This window comes from Schistocerca serialis, chromosome 6, assembly GCF_023864345.2.
Source record: "Schistocerca serialis cubense isolate TAMUIC-IGC-003099 chromosome 6, iqSchSeri2.2, whole genome shotgun sequence".
Lineage (NCBI taxonomy): Eukaryota > Metazoa > Arthropoda > Insecta > Orthoptera > Acrididae > Schistocerca > Schistocerca serialis.
In genome coordinates this window covers 353,917,641-353,936,321 of record NC_064643.1, presented here as the reverse complement: position 1 = coordinate 353,936,321, position 18,681 = coordinate 353,917,641, and positions in this window count along the sequence as shown.

The window sequence follows — 18,681 nt, the reverse complement described above, 5'->3', positions numbered from 1 at the left end:
TTTCACAAAATTTCAATCATCTTTCTTCTCCAAGTGCGAGATAGAATAATCAGAGCTCACACGGAAAGGTTGAAGTGTTCACTTTTGCAGTGCCCTATTTGACAGTGGAACGGTCGACAAACAGTCTCAAAACGGTTCTGAGAACCCTCTGGCAAACATTTCAGGTGAACTGTAGAGAAGCGATGTAGATTAACGTGAGGATGCATATAACATTGGTTTGGCGAAAGCCAATTTGCTCACAGACACCTCGGATCCCCTTTGTTCTGCTGAAGGGTGTTGCTGCTAGCACTTATGCCAACGTAACGCCATGTGTTGCTGTCTTTGGCCTTATAGATCTCCTTCCATCGGTAACGGTATCTGTCCTTTGACGTTTCTGGATAGGTTTTGACACTGCGTGGCGAGTTATCTCCGTTCTTAGTGTTGATTTAATATGTTTGTGCTTGGGTGGTACCATCGCCGGCCAATAGAATAATGTCAATCAGTACTTCCCTGGTTCATGCGTTTCCCTTTTAATTGGACTGCCTTTCTGAAAACGAAAAATTACTTAATCAGTGCTTTCACCATTTACAAGAAAAGTCTCTCTATACATAAACAAAATAAGGTAACATAATTACCAATATTTTCTGTTATATTTGACTTCATTCCTATCGAGAAAGTTAATACTGTATAATGTCTCACAGATCGTACTAGTTGACTAGATATCGTAGATAAGTGTATTTCACTTATCATTCTGTACCCTGGAGTACTGTTTTACATACACTTGTCTAGGCTGACGCATACAATTCCTGCGCAGAGGCTATGCGGTTGATTCTATCAGAATGCAGAAGGACGTCCATCGTGGGGCGGGACGGCAGCTTGGCCACCGGCCAACAACGCAGCAGATATTTTTGCTGAGCTTTCTGACTCTGCCGCCACACTGGCACACAAACCGGCTCAGAAAGACAAAACATTCGCCCCCTGTAGCTGCTCCACGCCGCTCGCTGCTGTGCTCGCTCGGTACTAAATGAAACTGTCACGCTGTGAAAGATCGCCTCATTTCATTCTTATGTACGCAGCACACTCGTGTTAGCAGAAAGTTATTACGAAGAACGTTATCTGTTGTAATGCGGACTGCTGAGACTGGTACAAAGGCGTCCTGCATTATGATTCGGTTTTTTACCAGTAATCTCATCTGTATTATTTAAAGAATCGAACTCCCATGTTCAAAACAGCTTCCCAAAGTCGAATTACTTTACGAACCAATTAATGTGTTGAATATTTAACGTTAACCATGTAAAACCTTCAATGTTGAAGAAGCAATCTCTAAATTGTTTCGGATTTATTGGCGACTTATTCAGCCATAGACTAATGAAAAGTGTGGAAAGTGTCTGACATTTTGTTTGAAGTGTGTAGCATATTGCTAAGTGGGAAATATAGTGTGATCAATTTGCACCCGACTTAAAGAAAAGCTTATTTTTCACGCATCACTTGCAGCGCCATATTGCTTGAACTATGTCATGTAAAGTGAGAAAACGTTGCAAGTGCATTCAGCGGATTGTGTGGATAAGCTCTGCAAAATGTGTTGCTAATAGACATACAAGTAATGGTGTAATAAATTAAAACGTCGGACCCAATGTTGATGGTTTACTGCGTGAACAGCGAATTGCAGTAACCCATAAACTTTTCTTTCATTATTTTAGGGGGCTGTCAGCATTAAAAAAATATCTAAAACGTTTGAAATTATATTGATGTTCGTTGAAAGTCGCTTAGTGATCTCATTTTGCACTACTGTTCGAAAGTAGCTTAGATTATTTGCGCGTCCTAAGTTCAGCTTCCTGAAGATAATTACACAGTTTCTAGCTAAAATATCTGTTCCACCTTGTTTAAAAATTAGCGTAATAATATGCCTGAGAGTACTATGAAAGAAATTTAAATTCTTCAGTTCGGTCAATAATTATATGAAATAACGAAATTCAATTCTTTATCTCTGGAGGGAATGAGATAGGCAACCTGTAACTGAACCTCAGTGTAACCAGATAGGCAACCTGTAACTGAACCTCAGTGATGATTTAGCAAAAGGGAAGCTTGAATATCTGCACAGAGAGATGTAAAGACTCAATCTGGATATAGAGTGGGTCAGTGAACTTAAATGGAAAGGAGACAAGACTTTCTGGTCAGATGAGAATAAAGTAATCTCAACGACAGTTGAAACTAGTGTAATGGGATTTGTTATGAACAGAAAGGTAGGGCAGATAGTATGTTACTGTGAATAGTTCAGCGATAGGATTGTTGTTATAGAAATCGACCTGCACCGACAACGATAGTTCAGATACACGTGCCGGCGTCGCAAGCAGAAAAAATGAAGAGATAGAGAAAGTATATGAGGATACGGAACGGATAATGCAGCACTTAAAGGGATATTAATAATCACGTGGCCGGCCGCTGTGGTCGAGCGGTTCTAGGCGCTTAAGTCCGGAGCCGCACTGCTGCTACGGTCGCAGGTTCGAATCCTGCCTCGGGCGTGGATGTGTGTCCCATAGTGCTTACAGCCAATAATCTTGGGGGACTGAACTACTGCTGTAAAGGTAGGAGTAGAAGAAAGGTTTATGGGGAAATATGGACTTGGTGCTTGGAATGAGGGAGGAGGAAAACTAATGTAGGTTGTAATAAAGTACAGGTAGTAATAACCTATATTCTGTTCAAGAATCTCAAGAGGAGGCGGTATACATAGGAAAGGTCGGAAGATACGGGAAGATTTGAAAGACATTTCATCACGGTCAGGCAGAGGTTCCGATGTCAGATATTGCATTGGAAGGCGTATCCAGCCACATAGACTCTGATCACATTTTAGTATTGGTGAGGAATAGGCTGAAGTTTAAAATATTGGTGAGAAAGGATCAATACGCAAAGAAGTGGGGTACGGAAGTACTGTGGATGGAAGAGATAAGCTTGGTCCTCTAAGGCTGTAGATACTGGAGCAGGTAATACCTCATTAGCAGTACAGTTGAAGGGGAACGGATATTTCTAAAAAGGACAATCACAGAAGGTGAGAAGGAAAACATAGATACAAAGATGGTAGCCGCGAAGAAACCATGGGTAACAGGAGAAATACTTTAGTTGATCGATGAAAGAAGGAAGTATAAAAATTAGAGGGAAGATAAGACTAAATTGCTGCATGAAAAATGCAAAGAAATGCGAAAAAGAGCTACTGACGCAGCGTATATGAAAGCAAGTATAGCCATTCCAATGTTAAATCCAGAGGAGAGAGCTGACAGGTAAAAGGAATATATTGAAGGCATCTATGAGGGTAAGTATAGGTCTGATGTGACAGAAGAAGAAACATGAGTTGGTATAGTAGAGATAAAGGATCCAGTATCAGAATCAGAATTCAAAACACCTGTGGAAGGCTTAATTTCAATAGATAACATTCCACCAGAAATTATAAAATTATTGGGGCAAGCGGCAACGAAACGGCTATTGACGTTGGTGAGCAGAATGTATGTGTCTGGCGATATACTATCTGACTTTCGGAAAAATACCATGCACAAATTTCCGAAAACTACAAGAACTGACAAGTCGAGAATTATCGCACAATCAGTTTAATAGGTCACGTATCCAAGTTGCTGACAATAATAATACACAGAATAATGGAGAAGAAAATTGAGGATGTGTCAGATGACGAACAGTTTGGCTTTAGGAAAGGTAACGGCACCAGACTGGCAGTTCTGACCTTGCGGTTTTAATGAAAACAAGACTAACGTGAAATTACGTTTAATAGAATAAAGACTAAAGAAAAATCAAGACACTTCCATAGGATTTATCGACCCTGAAGAAACGTCGACTATGTCAAAAGGTGCAAGGTGTTCGAAATTCTGGGGAAGTAGGAGTAAGCAGTACGGAGAGACGAATAATATACAACTTGTACAATAGCTAAGAGGGAATAATAAATGGATTAAAAAGAACGGAGTGCTCGGATTAAAAAGGATGTAAGACAGAGGGTCTTCCATTTCTAGTGTTCAATCTATACATCGAAGAAGGAATGATGGAAATTTAGAAAAAGTGCAGGAATCGAATTAAAATTCATTGCGAAAAGATATCAATAATACGATTCGCTGATGACATTATTATCTTGAGGGAAAGTGAAGAAGAAATGAATGGCATGAAAAGTGTAATCAGTACAAAATGAAGATTGAAAGTAAATCGATGAAAACCGAAAATAATGAGAAATAGGAGAATGAGAACAGCGACAAACTTAACTTTAGGGCTGATCACGAAGTAGATGAAGTTAAGGAATTCCAATACCTTGACAATAAAATAACTAATAACGGACTGTCCAAGGGAGACATCATAATCACATTAGCACTAGCAAAATGGGCATTTCTGGCCAAGAGAAATCTGCTACTATCAAGCACAAGCTTTAATTCAAGTAGAAAATTTCTAAGAATGTACGTCTGGAGATCAGAATTGTGTTGTAGTGAAACATGGACTGTGGGAGTAGTGGAACAAAAGAGAATCGAAGCATTTGAGATGTGGTGCAACAAACGAATGTTGAAAATTAGGTGGACTAATAAGGTAAGGAATAACGGTGTTTTGCGCTGAATCGGAAAGGAATATGCAGAGAACACTGACAAGAAGAAGGGACAGGATGATAGGACGTATGTTAGGACGTCAGGAAACAACGTCCGCAGTACTAGAGGGAGCTGTAGAGGGCTAAAACTGTAGAGAAAGACACAGATTGGAATACATCCAGCAAATAATTGAGGACGTAGGCGGCAAGTGCTACTCTGAGTACTCTGAGAAGCAGAGGTTTGTACAGGAGAGGAGTTCGATAGGGGGCGCATTAAACTAGTCAGGAGACTGATGACTCAAAAAAAAATTATGGAATAGATAGCGCGATAAAGGTACTGTACAATTCACTGACAAATCATTACCTTATTTTAGTCTCCTGGAATCACTTCAGTTCGATCGTTTAATGGATGAACCTATTTACACGAGTTTGAAAATCCTGCAGTGTCAATATTCAGAAAATTGTCCTTAATGCATGCGACTCCTGTTTCTAACATCACATACTAGTCGACATTAGAAGTATTCATCATAGAAGTTGCCCCTACGGCAACCACATGTCAATTGTATCGTGAAATTAATTGTATTCAGGTACCAAAGAGGATTAAGGTATGTCAGTAGCCTTATTAGAGACAAATAACAACTTGGTACGATTGTGCAGTAGGTTTTTTTTTTTTTTTTGGTATTCAGCTTTTAACAGTAATTCACGTTTGGTTCAGTGAATCATAGGATGCCAGATGTTCAAAGACTATGGGGGCTTCTGTTCCACATCGTTGAACCCTCTTCAGAATCAAAGATTACCACTTTGAAGCAAAGCTGTTGTTTGCTTTAGTTAACCGACAGGAAGACTATTCCATATCGCAAGTCGGAAAACGAATGCAGGGTAATGTCGCCGGCCGCTGTGGCCGAGTGTCTCTAGGCGCTTCAGTCCGGAACCGTGCCGCTGCTACGGTCGCAGGTTCGAATCCTGCCTCGGGCATGGATGTGTGTGATGTCCTTAGGTTAGTTAGGTTTAAGAAGTTCTAAGTCTAGGGGACTGATGACCTCAGATGTTAAGTCCTATAGTGCTTAGAGCCATTTGAGCAGGGTAGTGTCAAACAATAGTTTTCGAAAGTAAGACCATAATATTTCCACAACTATGACTGCCTGGACAGTCAGACAGAACCAGTTGTAGTGTCAATGCAGAAGTCAAATCTGACCCCACGAAATCATAGATAGCGGGAATATTGCCTTCACAACACTTGTAGTTGATATGATGCTCAAAGACTATGTTTAGAGCGTTTATACTAATAAGAAAGTAATCAACACGAAAAAGAAAAAAAATCTATATTGGAGCTCCTCCTATCTTAAGCTTTTACTCATTTTCCTAATTTATATGGTTTCTGCCCCAGTTGCAGCTTAAAACACGCTACTGGAAAATGTATATTTTCACTTCGTGGAGTATATGCGCGGCAGGAATGAAGTATTGTTCGTTCATTGATGGCATGCGTAATTACTCGCGGATTCCCATAATTCGGGCTAAGCGGAAAAAAAATGTTGGTAGCTGACTACAAATACCTGTCGGACGCAGAGCAAAACGAGAATTGAATTAGCAGAGACGGCCGCTCCCTGGCGGCTCGCAATTTGTTTGTTAATTCCCGACAATTTATCTGCAAATGAGCCGCTGGTGAGCGCCCGTAATTCATATGCTGTTGCACCGTGACACCGCGATGCGTTCTGCACCAGTCGCGGTAACTCTGAAACCACCCTAAAGTACCAGTGATGTATTTAAGGACCACTTGTACCCCTATTTGTAAGAAATGATTATGTTTTTTGTTGAGTGACATAAATATGCAGGGACTTCAGAAAGTGAGTTCCACCTGTCATCCCGCGCTAAGGTCATTGCGTGAAGCTAGTGATGCGTCATAGGGAGAACATGTTCCGGGTTTCCTGGAGACACAATTCTGCTGCAGTACGGATAACTGGTGCATCACTGAATGCGAGTGAAGTGGAGCGACAACTGTAAACATACCACAAAGTTGAGGTACGCGGGCAGTACTCTTCTTGTGGGCACAACGTCTGAACTGTGCCAAGGTTCACGGTGTATGGACCAATACAATGCCACGTCAATCGGTAGTAAAATGGTGCCAACAATTTGATCAAGGTTGCTTAGACGTTACTAATGCTCACTGAGAAGAGAGGCAATCGACATTTACCACAGCCGACAATGTTCAGGATTTCGAGTGATTGTTTAGCAGTAATCCCTGAACGACCATCGCGAAAGTTGTTCATCAGAAGAACATCTCAATAGGTAGGGCTCATTCCAATAACCGAGATGGTCTGCAGCGACGGAAATTGTCCTCTCTCTGGTTCTGCGATCGTCACACGCAAGCTGAGGGGCAAGGTTTATGGCGTCTCTGGACTACCCCGAGCTTTACTCCGCGGAATGCTTGCAGTCGGTAGCGAAGGTCGCGGTTACTTTTTGAGTGTGAAGCAGTTGTGTACACAGAGCTGATGGAGAAGGGCACTACAATTAATGCCTATTCCTACAGCACAGGACTGACACCGTTGCGCAATGCCACATAGAACGGGCGAGGAAAATTAAGCAAAGTCATTATTCCAACGTGCAGCAACGTAGCACTCCATAAGGCGCTTAAAACACAAACTTTGCTTTAGTGTTTTAAATCAGAGATTAGCTAGAACGCACCATACAGTCCAGATTTTCCACCATTGCGATTTCTATCTGTTCTGCAAGCTGAAAGAACGTCTGGAAATGGAATGGAGAGAGGAGGAAGAAATTTCCCAACGACGAGGACGTTCATACAAGGGTTTCCGATTGGTTCCGTGAACAAGAGGGCATTTCCGTCGTCTAGGAATTGAACGATTGGTAGAATTTCCCGAACTTTGGTTACAGAGGCTTGGTGACTATTGAAAGACTGCACCATGTACCTGCGTCGTTATGAAGTGCAGTGCACCATTCAACAAACGTTACTTGGCCTTCCGTAATAATGTGGAGCTTACTTTCTGATGGCCTCTTGTAGTTCTGGCAGTGTAAATGTGATACAATGACGGTAAAAAATAAATCGGAACACCAAAAGATAATTAATGAAGAGGAATGAAATATTGGGAATACGTTTGTCTAGTAAATATGTTTAAATGAGTAACACTGCAAAATCACAGAAATATTAACAACAGATGCACATCTCAATAGGTAGGGCTCATTTCATTAAGGCATCCCGCCGGAATGATCGTTGCAAGCATGCAAACTTGCATGAACTGTGTTGTACAGATGGTGCATGCCAGTGTGTGTTATGGATTTCCTTGTCAATACAGGGTAGGTTAATGCTGTTTGTGTATGAGCTGGAGTTGTCGTCCGATGATGTTCAAAATTGTTCAAATGGATCTAAGCGCTATGGAACTTAACATCTGAGGTCATCAGTCCCCTAGACGTATAACTATTTAAACCTAACTAACCTAAGGACATCACACACATCCATGCCCGAGGCAGGATTCGAACCTGCGACCGTAGCATCACCGCGGTTTCTGACTGAAGCGCCTATAACCACTCGGCCACAGCGGCCGGCTCCGATGATGTCTCAAGTGTGCCCGACCCCAGACACATCTGATGATCGAACCTTCTAAGGTACCATGTCCACACTCTGCAGGTTATGTCGGATTACAACAGCGGTATATGGGCAAGCATTATCCTGTTGGAAAGCACCACCTGGAACGAAGCTCGTGAATGACAGGCCAACACGTCGAAGCGGTATATGGGAAAGCATTATCCTGTTGGAAAGCACCACCTGGAACGAAGCTCGTGAATGACAGGCCAACACGTCGAATAACCTGCCTGACGTGCAATTTTGCAGTCAGGGCGCATGTAATAACCAGGAAAGTGCTCCTGCTGTCATACGAAACCGCACCACAGATGATAGCTCCAGGTGTAGACCCAATGTGTCTAGCACCCATACATGTTGGCTGCAGGCCCTCAAGAGGCCTGCTTGTAATGAACACATGGCCATCAATGGTCACCGGTACAGAATCTGCTTATTAGAAAACAAGACAGACCTCCACCCTGCAATCCAGTGAGCTCTTGCATGACACCACTGAGTTCGTAAATTGTGGTGGTTTGTGTCATCAGTCCCCTAGAACTTAGAACTATTTAAACCTAACTAACCTAAGGACATCACACACATCCATGTCCGTGGCAGGATTCGAGCCTGCGACCATAGCGCCCGCTCGGTTCCAGGCTGTAGCGCCTAGTAAGAGTGATTTCAGGTGTGTCGCAGGGGAGTCTCGTAGAACCATTGGTTTTCACAATATGCATAAATGACCTTGTGGATAACATCGGAAGTTCACTGAGGCTTTTTGCGGATGATGCTGTAGTATATCGAGAGTTTGAAGCAATGGAAAATTCTACTGAAATTCAGGAGGATCTGCAACGTATTGACGCATGGTGCAGGGAATGGCAATTGAATCTCAATGTAGACAAGTGTAATGTGCTGCGAATACATAGAAAGAAAGATCCTTTATCATTTAGCTACAATATAGCAGGTCATCAACTGGAAGCAGTTAATTCCATAAATTATCTGGGAGTAGGCATTAGGAGTGATTTAAAATGGAATGATCATATAAAGATGATCGTCGGTAAAGCAGATGCCAGGCTGAGATTCATTGGAGGAATCCTAAGGAAATGCAATCAGAAAACAAAGGAAGTAGACTACAGTACATTTTTTCGCCCACTGCTTGAATATTGCTCACCAGTGTTGGATCCGTACTAGATGCGGTTGATAGAAGAGATAGAGAAGATCCAACGGAGAGCAGCGCGTTTCCATACAGGATCATTTAGTAATCGCGAAACCGTTACGGAGATGATAAACAGACTTTAGTGGAAGACTCTCCAAGAGAGAGGCTCAGTAGCTCGGTACGGGCTTTTGTTGAAGTTTCGAGGACATAGCTTCACCGAGGAGTCAAGCAATATATTACTCTCTCCTATGTATACATCGCGAAGAGACCATGAGGATAAAATCAGAGAGATTAGAGCCTACACAGAGGCACACCGATAATCTCTCTTTCCACGAACAATACGAGACTGGAATAGAAGGGAGGACCGGTGGAGGTAGTCAAGGTACACTCCGCCACACGTAGTCAGGTTGGTTGCGGAGTATGGATTTAGATGTAGATTACTTTATGTCGTACCTTTATTTATCTCATGAAGTATCGTCTATTACCAATTGTGCGATGATTTGTGCTCTTTATCTAAACCTTCATCTCATTTTCCGTAGTCCTGAAATAATTGAAAAGAATAAGAGGCACATGTTATTTTTATTCTCCTGGGAGCTGATATGCTGAGCGAACGCGGTGAGTGTGACGCTCACGAATTTGTAACAAAATTTCCTAAAATAAACTGTGAATCCCAAACGCCGTTGGTGTCGACTCTGTTACGATATTCTTCAGTCTATTCAATCGTTTTTTTATTTGTTTTCAAGAAGGAGAAAGAAAGAGACCTTATCAAACACATCAAGGAAAAGATTTCTTTCACTACTCCGTTTGTATAGTTTGCTTATTTTTTTCACAGTTCCACACAACTTCTTCCTGTTTTCTCGATAGATCTGTGTTCAGTTTTTCAAGGCCTATCCACTGTGCCAACTTATAACTAAATCTGATGGGGATTCCAATGGGGAGGTTCCCTTGTAAGCTACGAAACAACTGTAGCAAAACGGAGCATCCTCGTTATCCATGTGATGGATAAGACTACTAATTCGCAACATAAATGTAAATGTAAGCATCAATTTCTATTGGAACGTGCTTCCTGAACCAAATTACATACATTTACTACGTCTTCAATGCGAGTCATGTAGCAAATGTAATTTAAAAGACATAAAAATATCGAGTGAATTTACTAACATAATTATGAACGACTCACGAACGTAAATCGATGGTCACATAGTTGTCAAAAGTATTCTACAGTATTTCCATTATCCATTAGACTAGCAGCAGGAAGAAAACGTTCGCTCAGCTGTGCTATCTTGCACTGACGAAGCTCACGCTTCGAAGACGCCACAGCATCGTCTGCCACCACTTCATGGGAAACGAAATATCTCAAGTGTACGCCAATGTGTTGCAATCGCATATCTATGTGGCGCTAAAGTGTGGTTATGGATAATACGTATGCACAGATTGCGAATCTAACATCATAAATAAAGTGAGGGAAATGAATTAGGCGTCTTTCGTTTTCCGTAACATCAAATATATTTTAGTTATTCTATCTTAAATGAACTGCGCATAAAATCATTCACCAGAAGTAAATTACTTCTTAGGAACATCAGAAGATATTAACACCTTGCCGGCGCGGGTCAGCTGTGCTATCAACGACGTCAAATCGCGGAACGCGCGGGTGCTTGCGCCGTCAGTTCGAATCCTTCCCCGGGCATGGATGTGTGTTAGGTGAGGTTGGTTTAAGTAGTTCTATGTCTAGGGGCTGATGATCTAAGCAGTTTGGTCGCACGTTTCTTGGAGCCATTTTTTGGCCTTTCACGTAAACTTTCTATACATAAACGGCCGTATCTTTAGATTGCGTTGACATAGAAGCTCACTTTTTTTACACCACCAAGTGACCGGTTACCGCAAGAAGTGCGATACATCTCCGCTTATTATGTCTACCCGTTCTCGAGGTAAACGGGTTTTAAGGGTTGGGCAGACCGATAGACGGTCAAGAAAGTGAGACTAGTAGGGTTCCGTTTTTACCGGTTTAGGTGACGAAATCCTAACAACGAAAACAGCTACGACAGTTACTGAAGATGACGGTCGCATAAATAACACCCCCTGCTCTTTATTCGAAGTGTTCTAGTTGCAGTCGATACATCACCATATTAATCGTAGCTACGCTTTCGATCCAAATCACGTTTACAAGAATGCAAATAGAATCCATTTGCCTATACACGTGGTAATTCACATTCCGGTATTAATACCACCGAGTTTTAGAAGTGCGAACATTCCCATTGCTAGCTAGCTTAAGAAACACTTCGGCTGATGAACATTTTCTGGCTGTGGCGAGCCTAGTGGAGAATTCTAAACAGTGTAGAATACGTTTGGCAGCTATGTAGCCGTTTATTTCCTGGGGTGGTACAGAATTATCCTACTAAATTTACCCGCTAATAACAGTATTTTGTTATTTCGAAAAACATCCCGAATGACTGTCACATAAGCGGTGACATAAAGGTAGAAAATTCATGTTTTTGAGTCCAGAAAGCTCTATGCAACAGAAACTGCAGTTCATTTTGCCATTTTCATTGCGAAATTGCCGGCTTATTCATGTCAGGGGTAATAATAGAGGGCTGTTTGCCTGGGTTGTCTGCTAGTGTAGTGAAAGGAAGGTCTGGTTTGTTTTCGGTTCTAATCTCGATGGAGGCAGGTAGGATATCAGTAAAGCAAATTTAAAAAAAGTTCTCGCGCCCCCAATACGTTTTATCGCTACCTTTATTCTATACTGTGGATGTCAATATGACACTTTTGTAGAATTTAATACATGTTCCTGCCTACTTTTTCCGCTTCTGTCAATAATGGAATTGACTTAAGTGTGGCACTGAATGATTTTTAACTGAATTTCGTTATGAATCTTCGCGCATTGCTAAATTTGCACACTTTCGTGGTAGGTCAGCAACAGTAATCCAGTATGACTGGTCTGAACGTTAACACAGACCGTTTCGCGGCCGAATGCGGATAATATTTTGCTAATTCGTATTGATCTGGGGTTCTTTGTCTTACTAAAACAGTTATGTTTTCCCGATAAGTTGAAATTATTTTTTATTGGTACAGTTCATACCAATTAGCGTGTCTTCTTTCAAAAATGGTTCAAATGGCTCTGAGCACTATGGGACTTAACATCTGTGGTCATCAGTCCCCTAGAACTTAGAACTACTTAAACCTAACTAACCTAATGACATCACACACATCCATGCCCGAGGCAGGATTCGAACCTGCGTCCGTAGCAGTCGCGCGGTTCCGGACTGCGCGCCTAGAACCGCTGTCTTATATTTACGTGTTGTGTTTAACACATTAATCAGCATTAATATAGTCTTACAAATTATGGAAAATAGTTTGAAAAAGTTCAGATAGTTTGCCAATTTCACGCCTGTGCATAGTATGTTGGTAGCACTTCGTTGCCTTGCCTGTTATGCTGTGTAGCAGACTTTAAAGCCGTGCGGATCAGCATAACGAAAAGGCGAGGGGTCTCGCTCGTTTTGTCCACGACTGTACAACTTGCGTCTGAGAACATTCATGTAACTTGATACTTCCCTACATTGCCATATATACGTGAGAGCAGACTGTATAAGGAGAATGATATGAATATATTGGAAACCAGAAATAAGAGGACGCGTCACAGACTGCAAATCATCAGCGTGTTAATTCAATATTTGATGAGGGGTGACTTCATTCTGGCTCAAAGGAATGTACTGGATGTGGTAGTTGAATGCACCGCTCGCCAACTTACCGTGTGGGGCTGAAAATTGCAGGTGATTAAAATTCTTTGCTAAGCAGCTACTAATGCTAGAAGTGTGGAGAGAAGAAAGCACAGTTAAATTACAGGATATAAATAGCACCGCTTTATTTGGGCGAGAAAAACGAGTGAATGAAATAGGAGTAAATCGCGGGGAAAAATCATTCACACTTGAACGAGGTCTGTTTCAGATTCTCTATATTTTGCTGATACATTTGAGAAACAAGGTTGACATGTAACGAGGACTTGCCACATTATAAAAACCGATCAAGAGAATGGGGAATCCACTAGCACTGAAGATGTTAAGTGTTAAGAGGTAGTAACGTACGCTATTCGTGTAACAATGATCCAAGGGGGGGGGGGGGGGAGGAGGGAAGGGAGGAAACAGTTGAATCAATTATTCATACGTGCGGAATTTAGTTTCTCCAGGAAAGATAATTATCCTGTACAAATTTCATAATATTCGAAGATAATGCGCAGCAGAGAGCTTCTGACTCTTTTAATTGACTTAGGCCTGAGAGAGGCTACTACACAACATATTACAAGAACTGACGTTGAAAGGTTCGGTGATGACCCTTGCCTACGTGAGTGCGGGGCACAAAACCATTCACAAGACAGAGAGTTCTGGTTCAAACAATCTGACTAGATAACGAATGAGTTTGTCGTACGTGAATGAAACAGCAGAAATCAGTGCTTAAAATTGCAACAGCAGTGCGTTTCCTAGGCACGAGAGCGACATGTGGTCTCTGCAATTAATACAGCACGCCGCTCCGTTTAGTTCTGCGTTCGCTCAATTTCGTATAGCCGCCATACAGTCTGAAACCAAAAACCGGAACTTTCCGTTATTCGTCACCGATGTTTTGATGGGCCGCCGCTCCTAAGGATTACGCGAAGCATTTCTGTCACTTGGGTCAGCTCGAGCATAGTCGCACAAGGCGAACCACTAAGCGACGCATTCACACACACTATGCTAAACAACGAGAAGAAGTGATACAGCAACCACTTTTCACATTATGTCATGCAGGACTACCGACCCAGCCGAGTATATAAGAGATCCATAGGAGGGTTTGTAATGGAGGCGAAAGCTATTTGAAGATTTAAGCTTTGATTCGTGATGTGATATATAACCTTACTGTTTTCACCGTAATGTAGACGATGAAATGCAATGGTGTCTGTGTTCGAATATCCGTTATATTCGAATATCAGTTATGCTTGCAGGTTTAATTGTTGGGACGCCTTTTTATTATTTTTAATTTTCCGTAAGGTTAGTTTTCATCTCTATTGTCGTAAGACTATTAACTAGCCAAAAAGATGTTCAGACAGAGCATATAATCTCTACGTGTCCATTTGCTCTTATCACAGCTACGCCCACAATCTATTCTCTGCTGAGTGACGTTGGATGCTATAACCTTCTAGTTAATCAAATACTGCTTCTATTAGATATGCAGTATCAGTGAAATAATTATTAGCTTCTTACTATAGATCAAACATATAATATGTTACTGAAAGCTCAAGGGGAATACCCAGTCAGTACTTCGACCAGAACCCTTCAAAACATATTGCCATGCTGAAAAACAGGTTGTAGTCCACATTTACGTACATATTCCGCAAGCCAACATACTGCTAGTCTACTGTGTTGTTGCACTCGCAAATGGAGCGATGGTAAACGACTATCTACGTGCTCTTGTACGAGCCTTGATTCCTTTCGCTTTATCGCTAATCACGCAAGAGTATCTTGGAGACAGTAGGATACTTCTGCATCCGTCGAAAATGTCAGACCTCTAAACTGCCTCAGTATTAGTTCGTGGAATGAACGTCTTCTTCCCTCCGCGGTTTCTCATTTGACGCTACATACTACACCAGTATAACTCGCGCATAGATCAGACCCATTGGTAACAAATACCAGTAGGCCTCGGAAATACTTCGATGTCTTCCATTAATCCGACCTGGTTGGGATCACAAACGCTATAACAGTACTCACGATTGAGGCACATAAGTATTCTGTTAGTGGTCTACTCTAGAGACGAGCTACGCTTATGTAGAATTGTCCCGGCAATCGATCATTAGGTTTTCCTGCAATAACCTTTACGTGCCTGTTCCATTTCATGTCGGTTTGGAACACTAAGCGTAGATGTTAAATAGACGTGATTGTGTACAGTAACACACCACCAAAAACTATAATCGAATATTATAGGAGTTCTTTTCCTACTCATTTGAATTAATTTAGAATTTCACCTTCTATATATAGCTTGTAGACTAACTCGTTCCACATCATATGGATAGAAAAGTACAAGCAAGGAATCAAGTAATTCACCAGTTTCAAATGTTAAATAACTAAAATGAGTTACCTATATCTCCTACAACATTATGATGTTGTTGCCGTACATATATTACTGACAGCGCTTATTGCACTCAGAAGTGGTCCGTTGGCGAGAAGAGTGTGACTTCAGTATATCAGTATACATTAAGTCCCTGGATGTCTGGGGTTTCTACAAATGAAATATTCGGAGTAGTAGTGAACGTGATAATTAAACAAATTACACCTAGTCTGGCGTAAAGCGTAAATATTCATAGAAGAGATTAGCATTTTATTGTGGACCAGGAGGTTGAACTCGGAATGTCTTGTGCAGAAAGTGTTGAATAGTAATGAAACTTGGTTAAAGCTATAAAAATAATGAAGCTCTATTTTAGAGACTGAAGTTAATTTTCTTAACTAGTTAGGCAATACCTGTTTTAATCCATGAATTTTGTCTTTCCCTGCAGTTTTTCTGTAATTTAATTAATTAAATTTTACGTGGGTGGAAGCGCAATACCAGTTGAGAAAAGTCAGCGAGTCACAAGGACTACGTGCCTGGCTGTTATGTTGGGATTTCAAATAAAGGACAAAATAGATAACAAGTGCATACCTACACATCAGTTGTATGTTTCAGTGACCTTTAAGTGTCATAACATTTTACGGAACGCCACCGTGTTTCCAATTATATCTAAATTATAGTTTATTCCTTAGTTCTTACGAAATAGCTAAATATGAATGTAAATGATTTTTCTGACGAAATTTGCAACTATGGGTAATAGAGTGTTCGAATGAGAAGCTGTTTCTTCTGCCAGTGCACCTTAGTAATTTGCATTTCCACAGGAAGCTTAAATTAGTGACACAAATTATAAATTTGAGATTTTCGTTAAGTCTATAGGAATTTTGCTTCTTTAGCCTTAAACAACAGTGTTCGTGTACAATGTGATATTCCAGGCAGCAGCAGCCAGTATTTTATATTGCTAGAAGCTCGCCTTGATGCAGCTTGATACACGTGATATAGCATATGGTAGAAAAGTGGGCTGAGGTAGAAGCAGTAGATGGTACAATATGTTTCATTCCCGTGGGAGAGCCTGCCAATTATACTGAATCTGCTTCTGATTGGTTGGCACATTCGGGTGTTAGACGCCAAAACGCCTAACTTCTCTTACAAATTATTTGTATACTTTTCATTGTATTTAACCCAGTTTTCAGTATGACAATCTCTCACAGTTACACTACGGCTCTACCGTTTTTGTTTATTAAAATTGACTAGTTTTGAGAAACGTAAGAGTAATGGTCAAACAACTGAAGTGCTTCGGACACTTTCGGGTCGCTTTGGCGCGCTTGGGAGACGAAGTACTTCGGCAGCGCTAGTCACTCAGTCTCGGGTGTTCTTCAGAGCTGGACGTGTATCTCTGTTTCGGACGGACATGTACTCTATATCGGAAGTTGTTAGAAAAGTTACCGTACTATTGAGAAAGCTATGTCGTGTGTAAAAAGTGATATTTTAAAATACAAACAAACAGTATACATTAATGACAGGTCACGCCTACCATCATTGCCAGTTCTATAGTTCTTGCACTCTATAGATACAGAGATTAACCTGGTTAAGTGGTATCCCACAAAAAAAGAAAAAAACAAAGATTGAAGTTCTAGATGACAATACAGCAGCCTCCGCCGAAGAAGATCCGACGACCGACGAGCTGTCTTCTGCGCTGGGGACACAACCTTAGAAGACGACAGGTTGGTGGAAATAACGGTTAGGGATACTTATTCAGTCTCTACTGCTGTTTCCAGATCTGACTTCAAACAAGACAATGTATAATTTATAACATATAAATACGGAAGTGTTTGGGTTTGTGTAATTTGCTCATTAGAGGTCTGAAATGTCTTGAGCATTTTAATCTACTTTGCCACATATACAAGGGGCTGTCAAAGAAAAACGAGATAGATGGAAATAAAGTAAGCAAACTGTTTATCATTTCGAAAGTAATGGCGATAACTATTAATAAATGTATCCCAATGTGACACAAAACGCTCAATGTCTCCATGGAAAAATGTTTCCAGTTCGCAATTTGTTGGCGGGCCCATTTGTTGCCAAGGTTACTATGCGGCAGAAGTTTCGCTGATAATCCCTTCCATATCTCCATACATTTCAATCCTTCCAAACCCGATGTAGATATTTTAGGAACTATGAAGAAAGCATTTGTGTTACATGTAATTTTTTCGCAGTTAAGAATACGAACAACGAAGAGCTGCATAAGGGGAGAATGAAAACATTGTCCAGGGAGGGTGTATTATTTTTATTATCTATGTGATTGGCCACTTTCAACATATAATGTAATATGAAGCAGGAAGCTTAAGATACTTGCTTAAAAATGACCAGACGTTGAAGATGGCCAATATCATAGATAACAAAGAGTGTACACCCTACCTTGGCCAGGTTTTCATTTTCAAACAAAAAAGAAAAAAAAACGTGTTACCACTTACTGCGAATACTTTTGAAATAGTAAACTTTAACTTACTGTCTCGTTTTTATTTGACTGCCCCTTATACGGAGAAAGGGTCAGGGGGAAAGATACATGCTTCGTGGGGTAATAAAAGCAGTGATTCCGAGCAGAAAACTTCAAATGGACATGTGGCCTATTCCGAATGACCTCCGAGACAGAAAACATTTAATATCACTATTGTACGTTTTCGTGAGTAGCTTGACAACAGCATCCTCCATCGAAAACGTGTCACAATATAAAATTAATTTCCCTTCAAGGAAGACGGTATTAATTTTTTCTCTGGGTCTAATAGTTTGCGCGAGAAGAGCGCGATGATATTCAAAATTCCGCCCGACGCACATAAGTTGTAGGTTAGAAATTTTTGTAGGACAATTTCAGATAGTTTCACGACTTGATGAACCGCAAGTGTCTGTATCAAATTGTTTGTCACAGTTTCCTGTACACTAATGTTGTATGTTGTAGGCAATGGCAGTGTTTCAATAGCACTAAAAATAAATAAGTTCTATCTCAGATATCACTCGGATGAAGACCTAAGTCCATAAGAAGTATTTTGTTCAGAATCACTATTAAAATTAGCCCTCAAGCTCGCACCTTTCCTCCCGAGTCACCCTGCAGAACTCAGAAGTCAGAGCTTATCGAGAGTGGCACGGTAGATAAATCGATTGAGAAAGGTTCTATAAACCTTCTGCCAGGGACTGAAGTGTGAATAGCAGAGTAATTCAAATGGCTCTGAGCACTATGCGACTAAACGTCTGAGGTCATCAGTCGCCTAGAACTTAGAACTAATTAAACCTAACTAACCTAAGGACATCACACACATCCATGTCCGAGGCAGGATTCGAACCTGCGACCGTAGC